Raw genomic sequence first — 26,823 nt, 5'->3', positions numbered from 1 at the left:
AGAAAATTTCCAAATCCTTTCTTTCCTGCTGCCCCTTCTCCTCCCCTCCTCCTTTTCTTCTTCTTCTTCTTCTTCTTCTTTTCCTCCTCCATTTTCTTGCTTTATTTCTATTGGTCAGGAAATCTGCTTCTAAACTTTGCGGTCCTGAGGATTGATTCTGTTCAGAATTCCACATTCTAATACCCTTGCTGATGGTTTACACCCAGTCTTCCTTGGGTCGTCCAACTTTCCAAGGTCTCTCAGCATTTTTATATTCATGAGTCGCTTTTCTTAACATCAATAAACCAATCTATCTATTATTTGAAAACATCACTGACATATTGTTACGTAGTTGCTCCAGGCTGAACAACTATTATTATTATTATTATGATCATTATTGGTGTTGTTAAATAGAATGTTCGAAAGGATGCATTAATGCAAAAGGTATTTTTAAGATAAAAATATTCATGTTAGAAATGAAAAGGAATGTAAGTTTTCATAACTAATACAAACAGGGATGTAAGATAAACAAGTATGCATGACAGATATCAGCCGATGATCATGAGTGATATATGTTGATTACGTCATCAGAAGGGAGATGTATTTGTACACGTAGGACTTAGTCAGTCAGTGGTTATAGCTTGAAGGAGACAGAGAGTCGAACCGATTGGTCTTAATGTATCCGGGGAAGTGAGAGGCCCAACACCTATCTAATGTAAGGAACATACGAATAGCGCACAACTTTAAAATAGGGAACCCTCTGTAATAAAATTGCTGAAAAGACAAACAGAGATTTTTTGATTCATTGGGATAAATCTTCTTTGCAGCTTTTTTTTTTTTGCATAGGCATCACCACTTATCAAGGCCTAGAGGCCAATCTAGGATAAGGGTTAAAGTGTGTACAGTAGTCTATTGGACACTATAGTAATCGTTAGAACTGGAAATTCGGTAAATTTGTTAACTTAAGTGGAACGGCTCATCAAGAAGTTGTTTACGTTAGAATTGAAGACAACCATATCGTAGTCAGCTGGAAAGCAGGCAAACGGAAGACAGTTCCACCGGCATACCATTCTAAGAAATAAGCTTTATTAATGGAATCTATGTTTATGGGTAGGCACAGATAAAGAGTGGGGGAAATTATTGATAGTGTTTATAGACAAGTGTTTCTCATGAAAGTTTGGCGAGGGAGGGCATAGATTGGAGCTCAGCACTTGCCATGAAAATAATGATAAAGCAGAAACAGACTCGCAACATCTCTTCTGTGAGAAAAAGGTTGCAGGGAAGAGAAAAGAGCATCCCCTAATTTTTAACTCTATCAAAGCAGGATAAGGTCTTCCTAGCAGCTCCTGCCCAGATGTGGAAACAGAACTCCATCCTTGGCTCTTATATAGGTAGAGAATTGCATCAGCAGTGAGATATCTACTGGAGCGATAGAAGGATCCTACTATTTTTTCAGCGACACCAAAAATGGACGAGGTATGTTCTCTGATTGGCCCGATGTAAACGCCCATAACTGTCATCTGTCCCGTTTTTGTTGTAAATGTTATATGTCTGTTTTTGAACTGTCTCTGTGAATATATCGACATGTAAAAACACAAGACTACTAGACGAGCATAGCACACTCATAAATATATACACAGTAAATAGATACGGAAACACATAAATGTTTATATATACATGTAAACTGTTATACACACTCGTCCATATGTACAACGCCATCATAAATGCAATGTAAAAACTTTTACAATATAAAACCATTTTACCAGAATGACTAAATTTATTATTAAAATTAAAAACAAAACAAAAACAAAGACAAATTTGATATAAAAATGATATCAAAACTAGAATCTAAATTTTATTTAAACTTTAACGTTTTTGAAGAAACAGTCAGAATTGGTGATACAAGTATTTCTTATTCTGTTAATCATATGCATTTATTTTTGTGCTAACAACGCAATATTCCTTGAGAAGAATATTCTTTAAAAATAATTTTTTTTGTCTATTTTATTCATGCAACCCTGTTGGCAATGATTTTAATTTATATTCAAAGATGTAACTCTTGAAAATAGAGGATGAAAAGATGATGAGGAGCACTAATGCATTAAGTTCAATTGATTTCTCTCATTTCTTTTCGAGATCAGTGAATTTGAATTTATTCAAATTTGATGGATGCTGTTAAGGCATAAACGTTAAAAGCAGAAAGATTGTAGTAAATTTAAAAAATGACTAAGCTAAAAAATAGTTTTTACAAAACTATAATGTTGATTTTCACAGTCATTAGTTTGCAGATTTATAAAAGAGAATAGTTGTATTGCAGCTGTGTCAGGACTGCAATGTTATATGACGGTGAATGCCGAACCTTCGATCACTCCCCTACACCATTAAAATAAGAATAAAGTAGAAAAAGACTAGCAATATGACGTCAGTGAGAATCAGACTATAAGAATGAGAATAGGACATCCTACTCACTAAATTTATATTATCTTAATTAATGTTAAACCTTGTCATGAAATTGATTTTTGACCTTTATTCTACATTCTCAATCTGAGAAACATATGGTCGTAATGTACATGGTACATATATATAAAAATAACTTTCTTCTTGACCATCGAAAATTATAAGGTCACACAGCAGAATATAAGATAGAAATAAATATCTCTAGGTCAGGATATTCTTTATACGCTAACTGCATAAGCAAAAGGATCTGCCATATTTAAACGAATATAACGAATTATAAACCAAGTATTACAAGTGTTCAACGAATACAGACTTTTGCAGGAAAGAATAGCAACTAGCCTTTAACGATCGTAACGGACGATGAACTAAAGACTACAACTCTGCAAAACGTTTTACTTTGCATTAGACAATCACCGACATTGACATCAAGCAACAAACATACAACAGGCAACGACGGAAAGTGACGATACGGACTGACAACCTCGGTGTGAAAAGTTCGAATCCAGTTCTTCCACTTTTTAACATTTTCACTTAGAGGTGTTGAGAACCAGCATGTGGCCACCCTTGTGAGTATTTGATGTCATTCTAGAACAAAAATTTAAGTAGAAAAACATTGGGGAAATGGCTGCCATCAATAATCATCTGAATCATACGAAATGAAAGAATGATACTAAAAAAAAACCCACAATAACTGATTGACCAGATCCTTTTAACTCACTTCGGTGTTTTCATCGCAGGTGCTCTATTGAATCCCTCCCACACACACACACACACACCTAAAAATGAGTATTTTAAAGGGATTTTTCAAAAGCATAATATGGACACAACCTCATATTTGAAAAGTCAAATATATCTGATTTGCATAGAATTTAATCTATAGATTATAGATCTCAGTTAAGCAAGATTCCCTGAAATTCATTTACTTCTTAAGACTTCTTAAGCTGAATCCTTACATGTTAGACGCTTTCTAGAATCAAACTCATGTAAACTATTTGATATAAATTGTAATACATATTATGCATAATGAATTTAGTAGCATTATATCTTGATATTTTTTACACAGAAATCACCACATACCAAGGCCCGGAGGCCACTTGAGGATAAAGGTTAATGGGTATACATTAGTCAATGTGATAATAGCGTAGCATAAGTAGTGGAAATTTTGTAAATTGGATTACTTAGGGGGACAGTTCATCAAGAACTTGTTTACATTGGACTTGAAGACAATCAGATTGTAGTCAGCTGGAAAGCAGGAAATCGGAAAAGATTTCAACACACGTGCAGTTCTAAGAAAGAATCTTTGTTGATAGAATCTACATTTAGGTTTAGGCGCAGATAAAGAGTGTGGAAAATTATGGATAGTGGTTTTGGTTAGACGTGTTTTTCGTGAAAGTTTGGCGAGGGGGGACCATAGTTTAAAGCTTAGATGAGCACTCGTCATGAAAATAACGATAAAGCCGAGACAGGCTCGCAACGTCTTTTCTGTGGGAAAGAGGTTGCAAGGAAGAGAAAAGTCACCCCTCACTAAGCTACGAAGTCTATTGTGAATTCTGTCAAGGCAAGATAATTCATAAAAAAGAAATACAAATAATTTGAAAGGGAGACTTGACGTTGGTCAGGACTGAATGACGATCAATAAATGTTCCACCCTTCCATACTTTTCTTATTATCGAAATCGTTGAAATCGACCATTTTTAATCGAATCAAAGAAGCTTCACATGACGTCCCGCAGTGACGTTGTCTACAATATATTGAAAATCCATTGTTGATTTTATAAAACTATCTGTAAATAAAGGCTTCACCTCAAGTTTCAAATGCAGACGTCAAGTGTCATAATTCAATTGTGCTCTAAACAGAAACATTCATTTACAACGCGCCCCTGTCTTATCAAAGAGACAACTGTTGATTTTAGGAAATTATTTTTACATAGTCACTTGAATAAAAATTAAACGTACAAAAGTCAAGTATCATGGTGAAATTGTTCTAAAAAGAAACATTCATTTCATACACGTCCCTATCATATAAAAGAATCTACAATTGATTTTATAGGCTGCACCTTTCTGCTTGTGCGGTAATAAACCTTCTCAAATGCACTTGTAATGTCAGGTTGTATAAAAGTGTTAACTTTGGTCAAAATCGGACTTCCTTCTTTAATTGGATTTTTTAAAATTATTGTTTGAGACTAGTTGGACGCATTCCAATGAAAAATCTACGTAAGAATACTCAGAGACACATTAATTGCCTTCGTGTCAAATTAAAAAAAAAAAACTGTCGAGCTGTTTCGGAGTCCATAGGAAAGTCTCTCTCTCTCACTCTCTCTCTTTATATATATATATATATATATATATATATATATATATATATATATATATATATCATACACACACACACACACACACACAAAAAGTTCCTTTTGCATAATATTAGTAAGCTAGCTAGTTAGCTAACAAACTAGTTAGATAGATAGATAGATAGATAGATAGATAGATAGAAGTTGGGTTTTTGATGTTTATTTATATAGATGTACAGAGAAGTCTCCTAAGCAAATGAACAAATCATTATGAATTTTGGAATATATAAGCAAAGATACTGTGTGTAACATGGGCTCATTATTTTTTGTAATATATGCACGAGGGTTTTATTTTTATATTTTTATAAGCCAATCAGTATTAATTTTTGGATATATATTTTCGGCTAGTAAATATGAACATATTACTTTTTCTTGTAAAAGTTTCATTTAGAATTCGTATCCATCCTCAAAAGACTTACATTCAAAATATTGTTCTACATCAACTGTTGAGATCTATTTTTTTATTTAAAGAGGATTTGTGCATGTGCATAAGTATCAATAATATGTATGGGTTTGATAAAATCATAAAATATTGAATTTGTTAACCTGAATTATGGAATATGTATTTCAGCTTACAAGTTATATAACATTGGAAGATTAAATATAGTTTTAAAACTAAGAATTTATATGAGTGCTACCAAAACCTTACCATATGCCATACAGAACGAAAGATAAACAGTAAAATTTAAAACTATGAAGTGCCTTCAATAAGTTTCCAGACATTTTTGTACAGCCATTTAAAATTGTCATAGACTCTTGAAAATTAAATATGTTATTGCTATACATCTTATAAGATGACTGGCCAATTTTTATGATTTCAGGTTCAAATGAACAGCTACAGCAGGGATTGGAATACACCATATTAAAGCCTGATTGTCACATCTGGTGAATTTTAAAAATGTAATCTGCAAGTGAGGACACTTTTGAAAAACGATTTGCAATAAAATTTTGTTTTAAACTTAGAAGAAAATGCCACAAAACACTATGGGATGCTTCAGACTGCTTTTGGAACATCTTGCATGAATCGAGTATCAATTTTTGAGTGGCATAATAGATTAAAGGAAGGCAGGAAGTCTATCAGAGATGATGAGAGGTGTGGGAGGAGTAAGGAAGTCAAAATACCAGATTTAATTGGTCAAATAAAGAATTTCATGGAAAAGGACCGTCGTGTGTCTATAGAGACAATAAGTGCACAATTGGATGTCAGTATGGGAACTGTATGCAGAATTATTTGCGAGGAATTGAAGATGTGGAAGTATTTCATGAAGTTTGTCCCAAGTGTGCTCAGAGAAGATCAGAAAGAAAGACGTTGTCATGACAGTAGGAAGAAGGTCGAGCTGATCAATTCAGATCCTACAGTTCTGTATGCTCTGATGACCTGCAATGTAAGCTGGATCTACTGCTATGAGTCAGAGATCTAGTGGAAGTATGCTGACTCTCCTAGACCCAAGAAGGCCAGACAGAGCAAATTCATGCAGAAATGTATGATGATCCCTTTTCTTGACAGCACTAGCACTGTATTCCAACTGGATACACAGTCAACGAAGAATACTATGTTGAGGTTTTAAAGGTGTTCAGGAAGAAATTTCGTTGCAAGAGGCCTGCACTCTTCAAATCGGGTCACTTGCATTTCCACCAGGACAATGCATCAGTCCAAAACTACATCATTGTCACAGACAGTTTGATCAAGATGGGCATCAAGACAGTTCTGGTCCTTCATGTAGTCCAGACCTTGCTCTCTGCAACTTTTGGCTATTAGCTAATCTTAAGGAAAACCTTAGAGGGTGTCATTATGAGATAATTGGGATGAAAGAGGCTGTGACGAGGGACATTGACATGCTAACACAAGAGGTTTTTCGAGGGGCCTCCCAGAAGTTGTTGGAACGGTACAACAAGTGCATTGCACTCGGAGGTGATTACTTCAAAGGGGACTAGAGTTTCATGCGTGTGCTATCAATAAAAGTTCCCATACGAAAAAAGTCTGGAAATTTATTGAGGGCACCTCATAATTCTATATTTATTGCTTATACCAATTATTACACTAATATATATATATATATATATATATATATATATATATATAAAGTTTCTATTAGTTTTTACATAAGCAGTAATATTTTGCGACACATTCATGAACATGTTTCAGTCAGATAGTTACTAAAAACTAGAGACCTCTTTAGGCGATATAGTTCATACAAAGTAGAGTTTGTAATGAAAATATCAGGACTTCATCGTCATAGGGAACTGTCATCATGAGGTTCTGTCATGTGTAGTTAAAACAGGAATAAGAAATAGAAAATAATAAGAAGACAAAATAGGGGTGTAGATTATGGTCCGTATTGAAATATAGGAATAAATAGAAATAGAGAAAGATGGATGGTTTAGAAACCAGAGATAAAAATAATAAAAGACTACTAAGAGAGATATATGTATGCATGCGTGATAGCTGCCAACATTGTAAACGCCCTAAGACATTAAACATTCTACTGCTATTGGGTCCGTTAGCTGAGGTATGTCAAGTTTACAACTTTTTGGAATATCTAAGTGAAAAAGGGTATGAAGTTAATCGAAATCATTCAGTTATAAGAATGCTTTTGAATTAACTCGACTTCGTCGCGGTCGTGATCTCGAATTCGTTGCCTTCTTACACATCCTCAGCACCCCCAATAGCATCCCTACATACATTTGTAAATATATTAAAAGATAAAGAAGAAAAGGATAGAAGAAAGGAACAAAAAAAAAGGGGGAAAAACTAGTAGTTCCTTGTGACGTATGTAGGTACATAGGTAGTGACAATTATGAGGCCGTCTCTTCTATTATAGATTTGGCTCACTTCATTGATTATAATATATTTTCAGAACTCATTTCCATTAAATTGCTTTTGTCCATAATTGTCAATTGTTGTGCTTTTGAACATTCAAATCTACATAATGTACAATTTCTGTCATATTCCAATTTAGCGATGATCAAGATAAAAATTTTTTTTTTTTTTTCAAAAACATTATTTTCAAAGGGAATAAAAGTGCCTCTTAATAATGGATGTCAACTCGAAATTATGTTCAGTGAAACACTTAAAAGGAAGAATCTGAAGACCCATTTAGATTTGTAGCAAAGCAGAAAGAAGGAAAAGACATACAGTAAAACCCCGGGATACGGCATTAACAATTAAGTAACAAAATAGAGTACAGTATATTATACACATGTATATAATCAAATAACATTATAAATAACACCGTAAGGCGAGGCAAATACCGTAACGAGAGACCAGAAAACATTGTATTCCACATCAAGACAGTTCCTCGCCCTTCATATAGTTCAGACCTCGCTCCCTGTGACTTTTGGTTATTCCCTACACTCAAGGAAAACCTTAGAGGCTGTTGTCATGAGACAATTGGAGAGATGAAAGTAGCTGTGACGAGGGGCATTGACATGCTCACACAAGAGGACGTCTATAGGGCTTTCCAGAAATTGTATCCTAAGACCACCGTATCCTGGGGTTCTAATGTATTCTATCAATCCATTTATTCATTTCATATGAATTTGTTATTCTATTGTTGGCATTGGTTCTCCCGATATGGTTAACTTGTAAAAAGGATTGTAAATTTTATTAGTGATTTCATAGGTGGCATATCTTTTTCTTTATGTTGGCCACTAACTTTGTACTAAAGGGTACAGTCGAGCTTTGATGGACTTATATATATTTTAATTAACCAGAGCCATGCTTGTTACTTTTTACATATTTGGCTTGTATATCCATTTGCAATTCCTTTTTGGCTTGTATATGATATCCATTTGCAATTCCTTTTTGGCTTGTATATGATATCCATTTGCAATTCCTTTTTGGTTTGTATATGATATCCATTTGCAATTCCTTCGTTCACATTGTATGAATCAGATGATTCTATTCTTCTCAGTGGTTTTCACGATGTCTTTCTAGTTAGAAATTTTCCTCGAAAAAGACATGGAGTATTTACAGGAGGGACCACGTGAAGGTTGTCAATATCCCTAAGTTAACGCGTTTCTTTGGAACAAACTGGATTCGAACTAAATATACAGGTTGCCAGTCTGTGTCGTTATGCACTTAGCCACATTCAACTCCCTGTTATCAGCATAAAGTGAAGTTTCAAACAATCTACATTCAAAACTTTTTGCTGTAATAAGATTTGCACATACTACATTGTTATAGAAAGAGAACATGTGAAAACAGTTTATGAAAAATAATATTCTTGCCTTAACTGTCCACTTTATATTTTTAGGTATTGTTGTAAGACGATACCCCTTTTAGTAGTCGCATTTCAGCAGAATCAATCTATGAAACCGATCCCATTGGTGTTATTGGATGAAGACGATTTATCAGGGTTCTCGTGCGCATGCCATTTCCCATCCTTGTGTTCGGGTTACAGCTGGTTTCGAATCGAACTTTCTTTCCATTGGTTGTAACCATTTACATATTACCTTTGTAGTGAAGTAGGATAAAAAAGAAATTTAAAAAAATATATATAAGACACAGCTGTTCCTTCCAAAAGGTTGAGCTCTTCAACGTCCAAAAAGAATTCACCGTCACTTCTTCCAACCGTCGTTTCACTCTCTGCGCTCTTCACGCTGCTTTAAAAAAAAAAAGTACTGTTTATATGCTGCCCATTTCTCCACTTATGCAAATTGACTATCAACCAGAGCCATCTAGTTTTCCATTTCTCCAAACAGCCAATTTGCAAAGGGTGACAACTCAAACCACAACCTTCCCCATAATAAACGCACATGTCTTCTTGCATTCTCACAAGGTTCACTTCTCTCAGAATATACAGGGTGATTGGAAAGTAACTTATTATCATTTAGTGCTTGTAATTTATTGCTGAAATATAATTCTTACAATAAATTAAAATAATAAGAAACGGCATAAAGTTTTATTTAACATTCAATATGCATGCTAGAATTCGATACTAGCATTGCACGACGCCTGGGACTAAATCATCTGATTTCACAAGGAGCCTTTTTTCCTTTTTTTTTTACTAATGAGTCACCATTATCAAGGCTAAACTCCCGCCAGAAGATTATGGTTAACGAGATGGATAGAATGACAGATGAATGATGAATACTGTGAGGGAGTATAACACAAAAAGGAAGGAAAAAGTAATAAAAAAAGGCAAGACTGCAAAGCGCCTCAGGAACACGCCAACGGTCTCCATAGATTTTCATACAACAGTCTGTAAGGATTCTTGACACGTTTCATCTACGTTCTTCCCACAGCCCCCTTTTATGCAGTCGAGCGGCGAGGTTTTGCATACAAGCCACAAGATTTTCCATCACTTTGTGACCCCACTTAGTTATAAAAATTATAGGCGCCGCCATCTTGATTTTTTTCTTCCCTCTCCTTTACAGCTTGATTCCAAATGCGTGCATGATTCAAAGGGTCGGTCATGAAACGAAATGAAAGAGAAAGAAAGGAAAAACTAACATGGCGAGACAGTTTGTTTTATAGTGAATAATCACGTGACTGTGAGTGTCTATGCAAATGAGACTGGTCTATAAAAGGGGACGTGAAGCGAACATGAGGCGAGTTGAAGGAAGACGTGTTACTTACGCAGACGTGTGGAAGTCAGCTGGACAGATCGTTGCATTTGGAAGTCGGAAGTTTTGAAAACAGTGTCGAAGTTAACGGCGAAATTGGTGATTTGAAGTGCAGAATAAATAACAATTGAGTTATTTAATTAAATATCAACAAAATTAAAATGATGCTAAATATATTCGATGAAAAGGCATGAACTTATATTTCCCCTCCAAAACAAACAGCTTTCATAGATTGTCTACAACAGACAATACAAATCTTCTGAAATCTATTTCCTTCATATTATACTTTAATATTCTTGGAATAATTGTGGTGTTTAAGTGCCAAATATAAATAAGACAATATAGAGGTAAAGTTAACAAAAATATGTATTTTCAGAAAATACAGAATAATGGGTTGCCAGAGAATGTTATTTTTTATATTGTCTACCATACGATATATGACACAATCATGCCGACACACCAGTTCTTATTAGATCACCAAAGTTAAGCACCATTGAATTTGACCAGTATTAAATGGGTGACTGTTTGGGTATACTAAGCGCTGTATGCATCCAGTTAAGTGGGTATATATAATACGCTATGAAGATGAATGCCCCTGTCTTGCACACTTCCAGATTACCGTCCAGCAATGTCTAGCACCTGGTAATCTACCTCAAATTTTCTGGAGGATTATTATGTAGGTGGTAGATGGAGTTCCTCAGCCGTTGTGAAAACAATACGTCTAGGTACGGAAGGGGGACTGTTGGAAAATCAGACTGGATAGAGGGAGCCAGTTAACTCTGTATGGCAATCTCCAGTAACGAGTATAACAAACAAAATGTTCTCTTTCAATTTGCTATAAGCCTGCATGGAAGTAGTAAGGCACAGAAAACCGTCACGAGAAAGTCATGTTAGTGTGTTATCTGGTTTTATCTAAGATAGTGAAACATGATAATTGTCTACCGTAGTGTAATCGATGGCAGGTTTGGCGATTATTTAATATTTATATAAACCCAGGTTTGTATTACTATACACATAGATTCGAAAAAGTTGTCAAAAAATAAATATATAACAAATAAATGTTATCAAAGGCAAGATAAGTTACTCTTCTACCAATCTGGAAAAGTATTTAGTGGTTTTACTCATTCAAAACGTGTAATAGGTTTGAAAATCATACAATGTTTATTGATATATGTGAAAAAGACAGATGTCAGTGAACCATTAGTTGAATACATTAAGTCTTGAAAAATGAGTTCAAACTAAAAAAATTATACAAAATACTATTAGAAACTCACCAAATATATGTCAGCCTATGTCACGTTAAAATATATTGAGTCTAGCGGTTCTGCAGAAGAACCTATTGGAGTAGTATAAATGTTAACTAGATTTTCAGTTGACGATGAAGAACACCTTTAAAAAGATTGAAAACATGAATTAAATTTGACAAGAATTTATTTATATGGTCTTGAAACAACAATGTTTTGCGCGATTGGGTATTATATTTGATACATGGGAAGTTCTTGGAAGGAAACTTTGTTCATGAAAGTTCTGTTTAGTTTTAGGGTACTTATCCAGTTTATCACTTTGGCTCTTTCACTTTAATGTCGGAACTTTCTGGAAGATTATGTAGGCAGCCGAAAGATCCTGAAGCAATTATTCCATCAGCTATCAGAAGACTATAAGGTTTGATGGAAGTGTGAAATTCATAAAATTGTTGGGGACTTGCATAAATAAATAAATAAATAAATAATACACTACAAATAATGTAAAATAAACTTTTGTTTATTTTCGTTAAAAGAAAATAAATTACTTTTTTTAGTGTTCGCAAAGGTGGTAGTCTGTATGAAAATAGGAAGGGAGGAAGAAGGTGGAGGTGAGCGTGAGAGAAAACGTTCGATTACGTGTTGTGGTGAAGTGAGAGAAAGAGAGAGTCAAGCAATATTCTTTGACATGCAAGAAAAGCTGTCATTTCAGCTACTGAATTCGCTCGGCGAGCGCTCAACTTGCGACTTGTCTTTCTGCTGGTGTCTGATGTCCCTCTCCTACGAGAGAAGTTCTTCTTGCATTTTATATTTCTTTAAAAGCCACAGAGGCTTGCAAAAATTATTCTTTTTACATCGAGCATTGATTGATCAAAAATTCATATTTTTAACGACAAAAACGTGCCTTTAACTGCGCCGGCCATTTCCTCAAGCGTCCTGCTTTTTTACCCAAGAGATTAGATGTGGGTGAATGCTGTAATTTTCATGCAAATGAATCTATAAATTTTAATGTGTGTAGGTGAGTCTTAGAAACATAAAATAAGAAACAGCAAAAAGTTAATGAAAAAATAGAACTGAAAATGATATTCAACATTAAGGTAAAACACTCCTTTCTTCATGTTAAACATTGATTCCTATTTAGAAAGCCATTCTTAATATGGGGAAGAGGGAATGCAGTATTTTGAAATAATTTTCATCGTCCAGATTCTTTTGTATCAGCATCTGCTTTTAGTATACAGAGAAGAAAAGAAAAAAATCTGTGCCGTTATTGATGTTAAATATGTTTTGTTGTGAATACAGGGGAAACAAGAATTGGAGATCGGTCAAGCACCTATGAAAATAATGATAAAGCGGGGAAAGGCTGACAGTCTTTCCTGTGAGAAAAAAGATGCAGGGAAAAGTAGAGATTATCCTCCACCAGATTTCGAAATTAATTCTGTACACGCTACCAAGAAGGAGGAAGTGCTCATGTTGTGAGACAATATATTACGGGGACTCAGAACAGAGGGTGATAATGAGATTTATATACTGTTTGCATCAGAGGGGATAGCCATTATTTAACGATGATGGGAACGGGACAGACAGTTCTTTTAAAATGATAGATAAAACACATTTACTTTTTCCTTTTCGTGGAATGACGACAGACGAAGACAACAATTCACAAATATAGATGATGTTTTCTCCAGACCAGCTGGTAATGGTCAGGGATCCAAGCTTTTACGATTGCATTGTTGTATCCCCCCTCTCTCTTCCAAGAGGCCGTCAGCTCTCAGTCTGGCCGACTTTCTCTGAGTATCTTCTCTTTCTGTCTCTCTCTCAATCTCTAACTAACTTCGAACCCTGTCTCAATATACTGAAAATCTCCTTTCTTGATGACATCAGAGGCGTGATCAACCAATGTGACTCCCTTACGTTTCAAATTACACGTGCGCTTTGCACATGCATATACACGCCCCTGATAAACAAAAGAAATACCTAAATTGAACTGTATCGTTTTCAACCTATTTTGTTAATCATTTTCCTAAACTCGTATTGTCCATTATTTTAGTTAACATATTTAATATCCAATTATTTCTAAAAGAATTACCAATCGACTGCATTCTTAGGATTAAATATCTATCATCTTTTAACACTTGCCTACTTGGTTCGATTCTACTCTTTTCCAAATATTATTTTCAAACTTGCTTTCTTACTTACTGGGGTCTGTCTCTTTTCATAACATTCAAGCGGCACCTCTCGTTTGTACTTTTATATAATTTATAGCATTTATTATATTACAATCTAAATTCATTTAGATAAAAGAGAAATTTTCCTAAACTTGTCTCTTAATGGAGTATAAGTCAAAACACTTAAGGGCGATATTCTACTCTATACACGTATAGTTTTCCTTTTAGTTAATTGAATGTTTATGTATAATAAGTAAAAGTGGGCAAAACATTTTTCTTTGTTGACGTTGACATCCATTAGCAACAACAGCACTTATATGTCGCTGTTCGTACCTGAAACGAAACGTTGGAATTCAAGGACTCTCAACGTTATCTGTGATTCTTAATTTTAGATTTGTTTGTTCGATTGCTTTTTGCTAAGTTCCTGATCTATAATTTGATAACACATTAATATACGGTTTTAAGTTCTTCCTTTGTACCTTGCAACACAAATATATCGTTCAAAATAAGTATAATAAAATATTGATTTATTATGTGAAGTATGACAAATCTCAGGAACACTGTAATAACGGTGTGGAAGGCTACAACAATAAGCGCTCACGGTTGGCGTGTTCCCTCTGTAGAGAAGCACTGGCATCCGAACTTGAAGCTCGTCCGATACGAAAAAATAATACGAAAATAAGAAGATAAATGCAAATTCATCAGGGTTCAAAGTAGCAGTATAAAAGACGTTTGTTTTATTCCGGGACAGGGACATTATCTCGCTTACTTGGGGCTGTTGTCAATCGGGAAGTGGACGAAAAAAGAAAATACGATAGCTGTTTACGAAATATTGTTGTTGATTTGATACATTAAACAATCTAAATGAATTTGGATTATTCGGACTACTGTTCTCACCTTAAATATTATTTTCACAACTTTCCGACCGATGTAACCTCCGACCTTCATCCGCTGTATCTTGTCAAACACGGAAATCGAGAGGAGTATACGCTTAAGGATAGTGTAATATTGTGAGAAAGCAGAGTTGATATCTGGCCGAAAAGAATAGGATTGGGTATATGAAGACCTCGCTCAAAGTTATATACGATGGACAAATTTACTTTTGGCCACTGAGAGAACCTACAGGGCTCGTGGTAACTACTGGGCTTATGTTGCCTACATGTTTGCTAAAAAAGTACAAAAATCTATAAGATATATCTGAGTCGGCTTTGTTAGAAAATACACATAGATAATACTTATCCATTTGTAAAACTCTGGATCAAGGAAACAAACCAAAGTGGGCTGCGGTATGTTACGAGTCGAATGTTATTGAAAGAAACTATTTCAATAAAAGATTTTTAAAGTTGCAAAAGAAAATTTACCAGGTCAAATATTTAAGCCCAATAAATGTGTAAAACAATACGATGTTTACAAGTTTTTTTTTTAATAATAGGAATGTTTAGTTTAAATAAACAAATAGATTATTATTATTATTATTATTATTATTAAAAAAATTACTGACGTAAGAAAATCGAACAAAGAGAGATCATATAATCACGGACACAGAACAGTTAGTCAGTTGGTGAGCTAGACACTCAGAGAAAGAGAGAGAGTGAGAGAGAGAGAAAGAGAGAGAGAATCAGTTGATGCGAAAGGGGTTTTGTTTTGCGGTTTATGAAAGCATCTCTAGACCCATATAACAATGAAAACCCGGCCGCCTCCAGTTAAGATATAACCCGAGGAAAACAGTAATGTCCACCGGTACATAAGTGTGGTTCAAGGTGGTTCAGATTCAAACACTCATGGAATTCCAATAGTGCAGTCTACGATGATAGGGCTGATGTGAGATTCCTGTTGTCCTTATCTCAACAATGGTTGGCAGGTGAAGAAAATAAAAAATAAATGAAAGAAAAAGTCCATTGTGTATGACTCAAAGTCTCCAGGGAGGATATGTGCTACAGACCAAATGCCTGGCGGTACATGTTGTATAGACGGTACACACAAATACAAACTTAACGACGTGAATTGTTATGAACACTTATTAACACACGTACATCTCAGAGAACTATTTATATACACACAACGTTATACATACCGCTATATAGTGCATTATTAAATGTAGAAGATGCTTACTAATCTCGGATATGTACGGTAGAAACATCCTTCTACAGAAAAAGAAAAGGGGCTTTTTGAATACATGCGCTGTCTTTATTGATAGTAAGTGAAAATGGACTATGTTTTCTTAGTTAATATTTTAAAATGTCCATCAAAATTGAATTCTACACATTTGCATGTTCCCGATTCCCCATGTTTATTTTACACGTATTCAAAGTACAGAAAAAGATATGACAACACCGCTTGAAACAAAGATAAATATTAGGTGCAAAAGCAATATCGTTTTCTCATATGGGTTACATTTATATACGATTTCTGAATTAATTCTTTAATATATATATATATATAATATATATATATATATATAATGTTATATATCATTTTGAACCGCGTTTCTCGCTCTATATAATAGTGTTATTCATTACATTACCGTTCTTAATCTTTTCATTCATTTTTTTGCAGACTTCTAACAGTATGGGCAAAATTCAAATCCGCACGATTTACTTGTTAAAACTAGGCCGAAAAACTGCCGAGACAGCTCGTGATATCAATGATGCGTTTGGCTCGAGAACCACTAACGAACATGTGGCACAATAGTGGTTCAAGAAATTTCGCAATGGCGACGAGAACCTTGAAGATGAAGACGGTCGCGGCCAGCCGACTATGGTTGATAACGAACATTTGAAAGCCTTAATTGAAGCGGATTCTTGCAAAACCACATGAGAAGTTGCTGTTAAACTAAAGGTCGACCACTCAACAGTCGTTCGACATCTAAAGTAAATAGGAAAGTTAAAAATGTTGGATAAATGGGTGCCACAACCAGGAAAAAGGTTGAATAAATTATCTTTCATCGTTATTTAATCTTGATATTTTGATCAGTTGTTCCAAAGCCTTGGTGCACTGTTATTTCCCTTCGAAACTATTATTTGAACTTTGAGTTACTTTACTATTTGCACGCATCGGCGCACGTGGTGACTCATTTCTTTTGGCAGCCATGAGAACATTGCGTCTCGATATTACCTCCTGGAAGGAAGAGCGTTGAGTGATTTTCATTTCTCATCATTATTATTGCTTCTACTATTCATTCCTTGTTTCTTTTATTTTTCTCTTCTTCGTTACTTAAATGATTTTTATAAGGAGAAAATATAAACAAAAAAAGGAAGAATATATAAAATTCCTTTTTGTTGTTCTTTCATTTGCCTTCGCCATTGTATATGCATGGTTTGTATTAACCTGTCATTAAGACTTCCAGTCACTGAGCAAGGAATATAAAAACCATTAACCCATACACAGCTTAGTATCATGTGGATATTTTCCTTATAGGCTTTATTTGATGGGATAGAGCTGCGTGGCACATTTTCGCTGAAAGACTTCCCTATTCAGACGTGTGCAGATTTCTACTTGAAAAAGACTGTAAGGAAGAGAAAATATCATCTATCACTTGATTTTTAAGTCACTTTTGTGCTTTATCAAATTAAGAAAGAGTGTTTCAAGCGGCGCCTATCCAGATATGACAGCAGTACTGCATTCAAGGACGTATTTGCTTCTTAGAAAGGTAGAGGGTTGCGTCAGACGTGAGGTACTTTCTGGGGCGCTAGACTAATCTAGAATAATCTAACTATTTTTCTAGCGACCTTAGCTACAGATGTGATGTAAATCTTTTGTTTCCGGTCTGAAGTAAATGTCACTCCTTCTTCAAGAAACGAGTTATTCGTTTCAACTGGGAGGAAATGAGTGCCCAGGCGTTGGTGATTAAAGGAGAGAAAAAATAGCAAGCCCCTCCCAGTATCGCAGTATGTGCTCTTAATCGTCAATTGAAGCGCTGCCATAGGTAGTTGTATCGTCTGCATTAATGTCAAAGAATCAAGAAGACGTTCCATTTTTACACATTCTTTGTCTTACGGTAGTTAACAGTTTTTGAAAAATATTTCTTTTATCTCAACATCATAAAGATTTTGCTTTCAATTTGATGTGTTCAAAATTGGGATTCAATACACATTTTATTGATATCCAAATTTCTGAAGATAGAATGCAATACATTAAGGTTTATACCAGACAAATAACGAAAAAGTGGTCTACAAGAATATATGTATAAAATCAAAGGGCTAATAGATGTAAACTGGAATTCTAGAGGAACTGTTTTCTAAAAAGATTTTGGCAATATAATTCCGATATTCTAATTGCTATTCTTCATTTATTATAGTTAAGGTTCCTTGTATTCAACAATAAAATGCCAATAAAAGCTAATACGTCTCAGGGAATGAATATCCAACCCTTTCATAACTGAGTTAGGCAAAGAGATTAATCCCTGATGCCAAGTAATAAATCGGTGTTACTCGAAAAAAAAGGTAGAAATATAAGAGAAATGAAAACGGAAAGAAACTTTTTTATTTATTATTAGAACCCATTTCGCAGGAAATCTGATAATGCGGAGAACATACAGAAAGCATCTCGGATTTTATTTAATTTATTCTGGGAGAATAAAAAAGCTGTAAAGGAAAATGTCGCTGCAAAAACTTTTTCGGGGAGGGATAATTTGATTCTACGGGCGTAAAATGGTAAGGCAAAATCATTCCTGGAATTATTTTACTTCACACTCATATCCATATATTTTGTTGCAAAGAGTTAGAACCATGATAAAATTCTTCTCAAAATGTTGTACATGTCGTTGATCGTTCCACATAATATTACATTATATTAACACCGTCACATTAGAATCTGTGTTAGCTAAAGCATTTTTATAAATTCAGGTATAAAAGAATTACCACGTGAATAGCAGTAACGCTAAAATATGTTTCATGTAATAATTTTACTACTACTACTACTACTAATACTAATACTGATACTACTACTACGAATACTACGAATACTGCGATGCGACTGTTCAGTATTAAGAGACAATGGACATACATGTAAGGGTTACTGCACAATCCCCACCCACACATCTCTTGAATCGGAAGTGCTTGGGTTCAGCAGCAAGGAGAACTTCAAGACTGACGGGAAACAATGCCGATATAAGCAGAGAGAACAAACAGCATCTGAAATTCTCAAATGATCACACATTTTAGTACTGACCAGGTTCAATGTTGCTTAACTTCAGTGATCTAACGGGAACTGGTGTGTCAACATAATTATGCCGTATACTACTACTACTGCTACTACTACTACTACTACTACTAATAATAATAATAGTAATAATAGCCGTGAATAGAGTGAGGAAAATAGAACAACTGATAAAGGAAAGAACCAGACCTCTACTACAAAGGCCTAGAAAATATTGGGATCTTTTGAGATGCTTATTGCCACTTAAATCCCAGAGAATACAGAAATCGTCGTTGCCAGCAAGAAATTAATGGTAAGCGGCTGCTGTCATAACGCAACAGCATTTGCAATAATTATCGAAAGAGGTGGATAGTACTGGTAATATATGGAGATTTTTTTATCACTCAGACTCCAGGAAACACTACCGGTTATTATAAGTGAGTAATCATTGATGCTGACCTTTGTGAGAACACCTCATGAATCGCCCCAGACAAGGCATGACGACAGTTAATATAAGGCGTTAACAAGAAAAAAGATTATTATTGCAAAGACAGGTGATGTCTATTGATTGACCTTAGTTTTGAAAGTTTAATGAGAGAGAACCTCGGCATGGAGCTCAATTATTAAGAAAAGTCGAAAATAATAGCATAATCTTTATTTTTATATGTGCTATAGAAGATCAGAATAACATCGGTACAATTGATTTTAAATCCAAAAAAGGGTACCTATGCTTGGTCTTCTATGTCGACGTCTGCTAATCCACTGTTTATGTTTGTCACACCTTTTGGGGATTTTAAACCGAGGGCACAGATGCTTTAATATATATATATATATATATATATATATATATATATATATATATATATATATATATATATATATATTATTCTCGTGATTAACGGTGGCTGAATGGATTAGGTTCTTGCTAATGAAGTCAGAGATGGTTTCTGTTGCCAGGTTCGAATTGATGATTCCCAAAAGGATGAAACACTAGTATATGTGAGTATTTAACAATTATTATAGTAAATAATTATGTCAGCCTCTTTAAGAAACTCGTTTCTTATCGTTGAGCACTTTCAGCTGAAATAAAAGTCGGTCAATTTAGCTCTTATCTGCAGACAATCATATAATGGTTAGATCACTCTGACAGACGTAAAAACCATTTAGAAAATAAATGTTTAAATTTCAACAATATTTCTCGCGGTTAACGGTAGCCGAATGGATTAGGTTCTTGCTAATGAATCGAGATTGCTTCTGTTGCTGGGTTTGAATCCATCGACCGGTGTTCATTGTGACACCTTGCACTGATAATTCCCGAAAGGATAAAACACTAGTGTCTGTAGGTATTTAATTATTATTATAGTAAAGAATTATATATATATATATATATATATATATATGTATATATATATATATATATATATATATATATATATTGATTCATAGATAGACTGTTTTGCTGCAGTACAGAAGTTCGATGTGGATTGGCAACCAAGTGAAGATCAAAGCTCAACTGTCGAACTGACAGTCGACGCTTCAAAAGCCTATCTTATCATACGACACATGCTGAAGTTAAACAAAATCTCGAAGTAATCTCAATGTAAACATTGTCAAGTTCTGGAGAGCTTGAATTGCTTTTAACCAATGAGTAATGATCTAATAGCCAGTTGCAGTTGATTTTTTAATATATTTAATCGGAAATATATATATATACTTACAGACGCATATACGACATAATCACATTGACACACCGGTTCTCGTCAGACCACTGAGGTTAAGCAAGGATGAGCTTGGCTAGTAACAGATGGGTGACCATTTTGGGAATTCTAGGCGCTGTATGTGCTCTCCGCTCATCTCGGCATTGTTTCCAGTCGTCCTGTATCTCAACTTGCCACTGGTATGCAACAATGTTGACTTAGGAGAGGCGTGGTGGGACTGCGCAACTCTTGCCACACAAATTTCATGCGCATGCACCCTACAGTGGGTATTCATAGTCTGTCAAGACTGTAGAAAGCCACAGGTATATATATATATATATATATATATATATATATATATATATATATATATATATTCCTAGTGTTGCCATATTTAGTATTAGTTTATCATTGTCATTTTCCCTTTTACCAATATTCAACGATTGTTGTTCCTTTATTAGTAGTAAACCACTAAGATTGGAACCTAGAATCTGCAAATATTTCTCTTTGTCCTCTTGAATAACTTTATTTGTTTAACTTCATGTGATCTGAGCGATCAAGTGTCCGGAGAAGGACTTGATTTGTGGAAGTAAGTCAAAAGTCGAAATTCGTGTGCGTTTCACAGCGTGAGAGAACGTTACAGTTCAAGTAAGCTCAAATTCTTCCCTGGTTGCGTATCAATCAGATACAAAGGCATTCGTTGGTAACAACTGATGTCCAGACAACCGTGGGAGTAATTCATTATAACTTTCTCTCAGCACACACACACACACACACACACACACACACACACACACACACACACACACACACACACACACACACACATGCACACACTCTCTCTCTCTCCCTCACACACACACACACACACACACACACATATATATATATAGATAGATAGATAGAGAGAGAGGCAGAGTGAAAGAGATAGATAGATAGATAAATAGATAGATACACAAATACATATATAAGAAATTTTTATTACATTTTTACCACAAAGAAGGCACAGTGCCACTTTGATGCTACTATCAGGGACATGAGTTGCAGGGCTACTATGTACGAAGTTTAACAGAAAGATGTATGTTCACATTACACTTGAACTTCTGCATATCAGTACAGTTGGGGAAGTAGCAACCTGAAAGAGAATTCCAAAATCTAGCAGTTTTGGGGAAGAAACTATTAGAGTGGAAGGCTTTCTTACATCTAGGGATCTCTACTGTGTAGGGGTGGGATTTTACTGGTTGGTGAGTTTGTCGGAGGTATTTACGTCGAGAGTGTACAAGGACTTGTAGTTCGTCGGAGCATCCCCCATTAAAATACTTGTACAACTGGCAGAGGAATGCAACATTTCCTCGAATAGGCAGAAGTTGAAACTTAGATGATAGTTCAGGACCTATCAGGTATGCGACTCTCTTTTGAGCCCTATCCAGTAGTAAGAAACTAGTAGCAGATGCCCTCGCCCAAATGTGACAACAATACTCCATATATTGGCGAATGGTGGCCTTATAAAGGTACAGGATACTTTCGGGCGTAAATAACATTCTAGTATGGTAGAGAGAGCCCACCTTCTTTGTAGCAGCCTTGACAATGCTCTCGATGTGTCTGTTCCAATTAATGCTCCCTGTGAACGTTAAGCTGAAGAGTTTGAAATAAGTACTTTCAGGTAATGCATCTTTAGCCATATCTATGGGTGTTTGAGAATGCTTCTTGTAATTATTGAAGGAAATAAGCTAAGTCTTGACTACATTGAATGTGACCGTCCATTTTTGTCCCCATTCCACTACAGATTGGAGGTCCTCCCTTAGTTTTTCTGCCATATCCTTAAATATGTGTTCATTCGTTTTCTCTTTGTGCCTGTTATAGATCGTGGTGTCATCAGCAAATATACACATCTCAGAGACAATTTTATCAGGCAGGTCATTTATGAATATTAGGAATAATAAAGGTTCAAGAATCGGCCATTGAGGTACACCCGCATCATTCTGTTTAGATGTATCGTACCCAGAAATGTATTTATTTCACACGCATAGTATTTTATTAATATATTAATGTACTAAGTCTTACATGTGTTTCGTTGAATAGCGGAAATTCACCAAACAACTAATCTGAGACAGACATGTGTTCATCGGAAAAAAGGGTTGGAGAGGTTGTTTATTTGGGAATAAATGAGATAGTGTAGGAAAACCGTTGATAAAAAGAAATGGAAATCTTTCAAATTTGCCAAATCATAGGAATAAAAAATTAAAAACCTCGCCTAATATATTATATAACATATATATATACATATTTATATAATGATATATATCCATAAAATATTATGAATTATTATTTTTATACCTACAGACACTTATGTCTCATGCTTTCGCAATCAAAAGTGTAGGATTGCCGCTGGTTGAAGAATTCAATGCAAAGCCCCAAGAAATATATATATATATATATATATATATATATATTACTTTTTTATATACTATATTACTTTTTTATACTGTATATTACTGTTTTAAAAATAAATAATATATATATTTATTTTTAAAACAGTAATCTACGTGCATGCATGTTTCGGGGGGCCTAACTCTCTTCAGCGTAGTTTGACTGTTATTAGGACTCGAACCCTGGACCTTATGTATTTCAGTCCAGCGTCTTATCCATTACGCTATGATGCCATAGAGGATTTACTGTTTAGTTTTTATCGTTTATATATTTACATAGTATTTTTGTTGTTGATTTTTTTAAACGATATTGAGGGTTGCGTCTTCACCTTGAAGATCGGATGTTTTTTCTTTTTAGATATTGACATCTTTTATTTTGGACGTAAGCATATATATATATATATATATATATATATATATATATATATATATATATGTATATATATATATATATTTAAAAGAAAAATGACAAGTGGGTGTATATAACAATATAAAATATACTGATTTTATATCTAGATAATGTATCAATAAGAATTACGATGTAATGGGCAAATATGTATTTGGTTGTTTATATCCATATAATTACATATTTTCGCTTTATATATATATATATATATATATATATATATATATATATATGTATGTATGTATGTATGTATGTATGTAATCTCTATCTAATTCTTCCCAACATGGGCAGATTTAGACGCGAGGTCGGATTTTAATAAAGGCTCAATCCATATTGAGACAAAAACTAAAATTGCTGCAGTGTAGAAGGATTCTCTTTCACCGGGTAAGAACAAAAAAAAAATGAAGTACAGGAGCAGCACAGTTAATACACTTTGCGTCGAGGATTTTTCTCAAAGATGTAGTTAGTTTTATTTCATGAAAATCGTATTCAAAATATTTAAAAGTTAAAGTTAAAATCTCTCTTAGTAACCAATAAGAAATAGAACGCTTTCAACATGAAAAAATGAAAAATCATTAAACAATGTAACTTTGAAATTACGATCTTTATGTTTGGCGTAATCACTCTATTATGTGAAAAAAAATATACATATATATATATATATATATATATATATATATATATATATATATATGTATGTATAGATATGTTAATAAGTATGTTTAAACCTACATGGACATGTGTCTTGCACTTATGTACTCATCAATATAGGAAGTGAGACGAGGGATTCGAACAAACTCAACCTTGATTTTGTAAGCTTGCATTCAGCATTAAGGCTACCGGGACAGTATAAGAAGTAGGAGAATTAAGTCCTATTAATATCGATTAGGCAGGCATAAACAGTACACAATCGGAGGGTATTCAACGACGGTTTACCTCTTAATCTTAAATTCCTTAAGAGGGCTCGCCTTTTTCTTAAAAGAGCTTTATAACGATAACCCATTTTTATATGCATATTAATTATTATTTTTAAAAATAGAGACATGTTTTTTTTTTAATATATATATGTGGGGGGGGGTGAAAATATCCAGGTTGGTATCTGGGAGTGCATCACCTCACTGGGAGAGATGCACCCTCAGTCTTCGTTAAGACATGCATCTAGGAGAAGGAATAAAAACTCTGGTGTAAAAACTTACGGTTTACTGTATACTTTTTATTGTGGCAGCTATCTGTATCGACAAAGATTAGCAGTAATACTAAAAATGCGTTTGGTTCTACACAAAGCATGCACCACGATAAACAAATAATCTGTGTGGACTTCCTAACAACTTTGTTGCTGAGACGGAATCTCATACGTCGAAATCGACGGTGAAGGACCATTGATATATATCTATATAATTATAAAACTCAAATGACCTTGTAACGATGTATGTAACCAACTTTCCGGTTTTCGACATCCGGTTGCGCATGCGCGCCTGGCCTGAAATATTAACGTTATTATTTCGAAATTATTATTTAACACGGATGGAGTGGGGTTTAAAATAACTTAAACATAATAAAGAAATGAACGATGTAAAAAAAAAAATAGCAGACAGTATTAACAACTGTTTATTTGGATAATTTAAACGCTAAAACACAAAAAACAAAAGAACAATTGGGACGCTGAAATATGAACGTTATTATTTCGAAATTATTATTTAACATGGGAAGAGGGGGGTTTAAAATAACTTGTGTGGTCGTACAATACGCTTAAATATGATATTTTAATTTATGCGGATTGTGTATGTATTAGTTTAGAATTCATCCTCTGTTGATTATTATATATTATGAGAAATAATTTGCCTGGATGACTTATTCCCAAAAAAAAAAAAAATGAAAAAATAATAATGATAATGTCGCTCATAAAATTCCGTCTGTGTTTGTTTGTTTACAATATCACGTCAGCTGATATTTAGGCTTGACGATTTTAAAAATCATCTTTCTTCTCTTATAGATAAAAACAGAATTTTACAGGGGAATATTTTAAGTTACAAAGGAAATAATAAAATTATTTCCTTTGGACGGTGTAACGTAAAATTTTCCCTTGTAAAAATTATTCTTTTTTTATCTATAAGAGAAAAAAGATTATTATTAAGATCCAATTTTTTTTTCGATATTTGATACTTATCGGATTAATTTCTGTACAAAACATATCTAAGAACACTGCCAGACATATAAATTACCTTTGTGTGAAATTTGAAAAACCTAACACGCACGCAAAAACAAAGTGACTTTTATATAATAGTAGAGATCTGTATAGAGATATATACACACTCTTTATTTGTTTTCTCTGAGCATTAATATGTCGCTACACATTTTGAACATGTTTCAGTCAGCCACAGTTACACATAACTAGAGACCTCTTCAGGCAATATTGCTTTTAAAAAAGTTTAGTCGGTAAGCCTCTAGTTATTTGTAATTGGCTGACTGAAACATGCCCATCAATGTGTAATGACATTAATGCTAATGGAAAAAATATATAACTTGCTCTCAGTACAGTAGTGCCCTACTTCAGTATTGAGCACTCTTGCATTAACCTTGCTGAAACTTCATTTGTTGCTTTATCTCTGAAAAATATTAAGGAGGACTCGATATCAGAATCCGTACTCCTCTGGTCATCTGTGCATCTGTATATGATAAGCAAAAACGGAGTATACTTCAAGTATCTTTAACTATTTATTCATGGTGTTTTGTTTTATTGCTTTTTAGAGGAAAATTATTTTTTTTAATTTTTAGTTTTGCAGGACATGATTGAGTTTTGCAAAAAGGAAAGTAAATAAAATATACAATAGCATCAAAGTTTGATGCATTTTAGGCCAGGAAGCAGGTATCTTCAGACAGCCTCTTTTCACTTTGGACTAGCATTTGTAAAGCTTCTGGCCATGAGTTGTTTAGTTAAACGTGTTTGGATTAATTCACTGTTAATAGTAGATATTACTTGACATGGGTCACTACTTGAACGCTTCTAACTTCATCGTTTATAGAGTCAAACATCCATTGTTGTATAAAGCAGCTAGTAGTCCCATCCTAAGCAGGTCTGTCAATCTATGACGGATAAATTAAATGATTTTCTTCAAGGTGTGGGTGGGGGGTATTGTTCTCTTCCACTACAAGAACTGTGACACCAAGCTCAAAAAATGGGATTGAGAAGTCAGCACCCCCGAACAGGAGCGATCTGGCCTGTAACAAGTGCCTGGTCAACCCCGATGGCATTCCCCGGTGAGGGCACCTCAGGCGATTAGCAATAAACTAAACCCCTTCTCAAAGATAGAACGCAAGGCCTGCAAAGGTAGACCTCCTTAGAACTGCACAGAACCAACAGTACACTGATTACAGGAATGGTCTAATGTATGTTG

This window comes from Euprymna scolopes, chromosome 9, assembly GCF_053919585.1.
Source record: "Euprymna scolopes isolate OS-2025 chromosome 9, ASM5391958v1, whole genome shotgun sequence".
Classification (NCBI taxonomy): Eukaryota; Metazoa; Mollusca; class Cephalopoda; order Sepiida; family Sepiolidae; genus Euprymna; species Euprymna scolopes.
Note: the sequence above shows the minus strand (reverse complement) of the source record.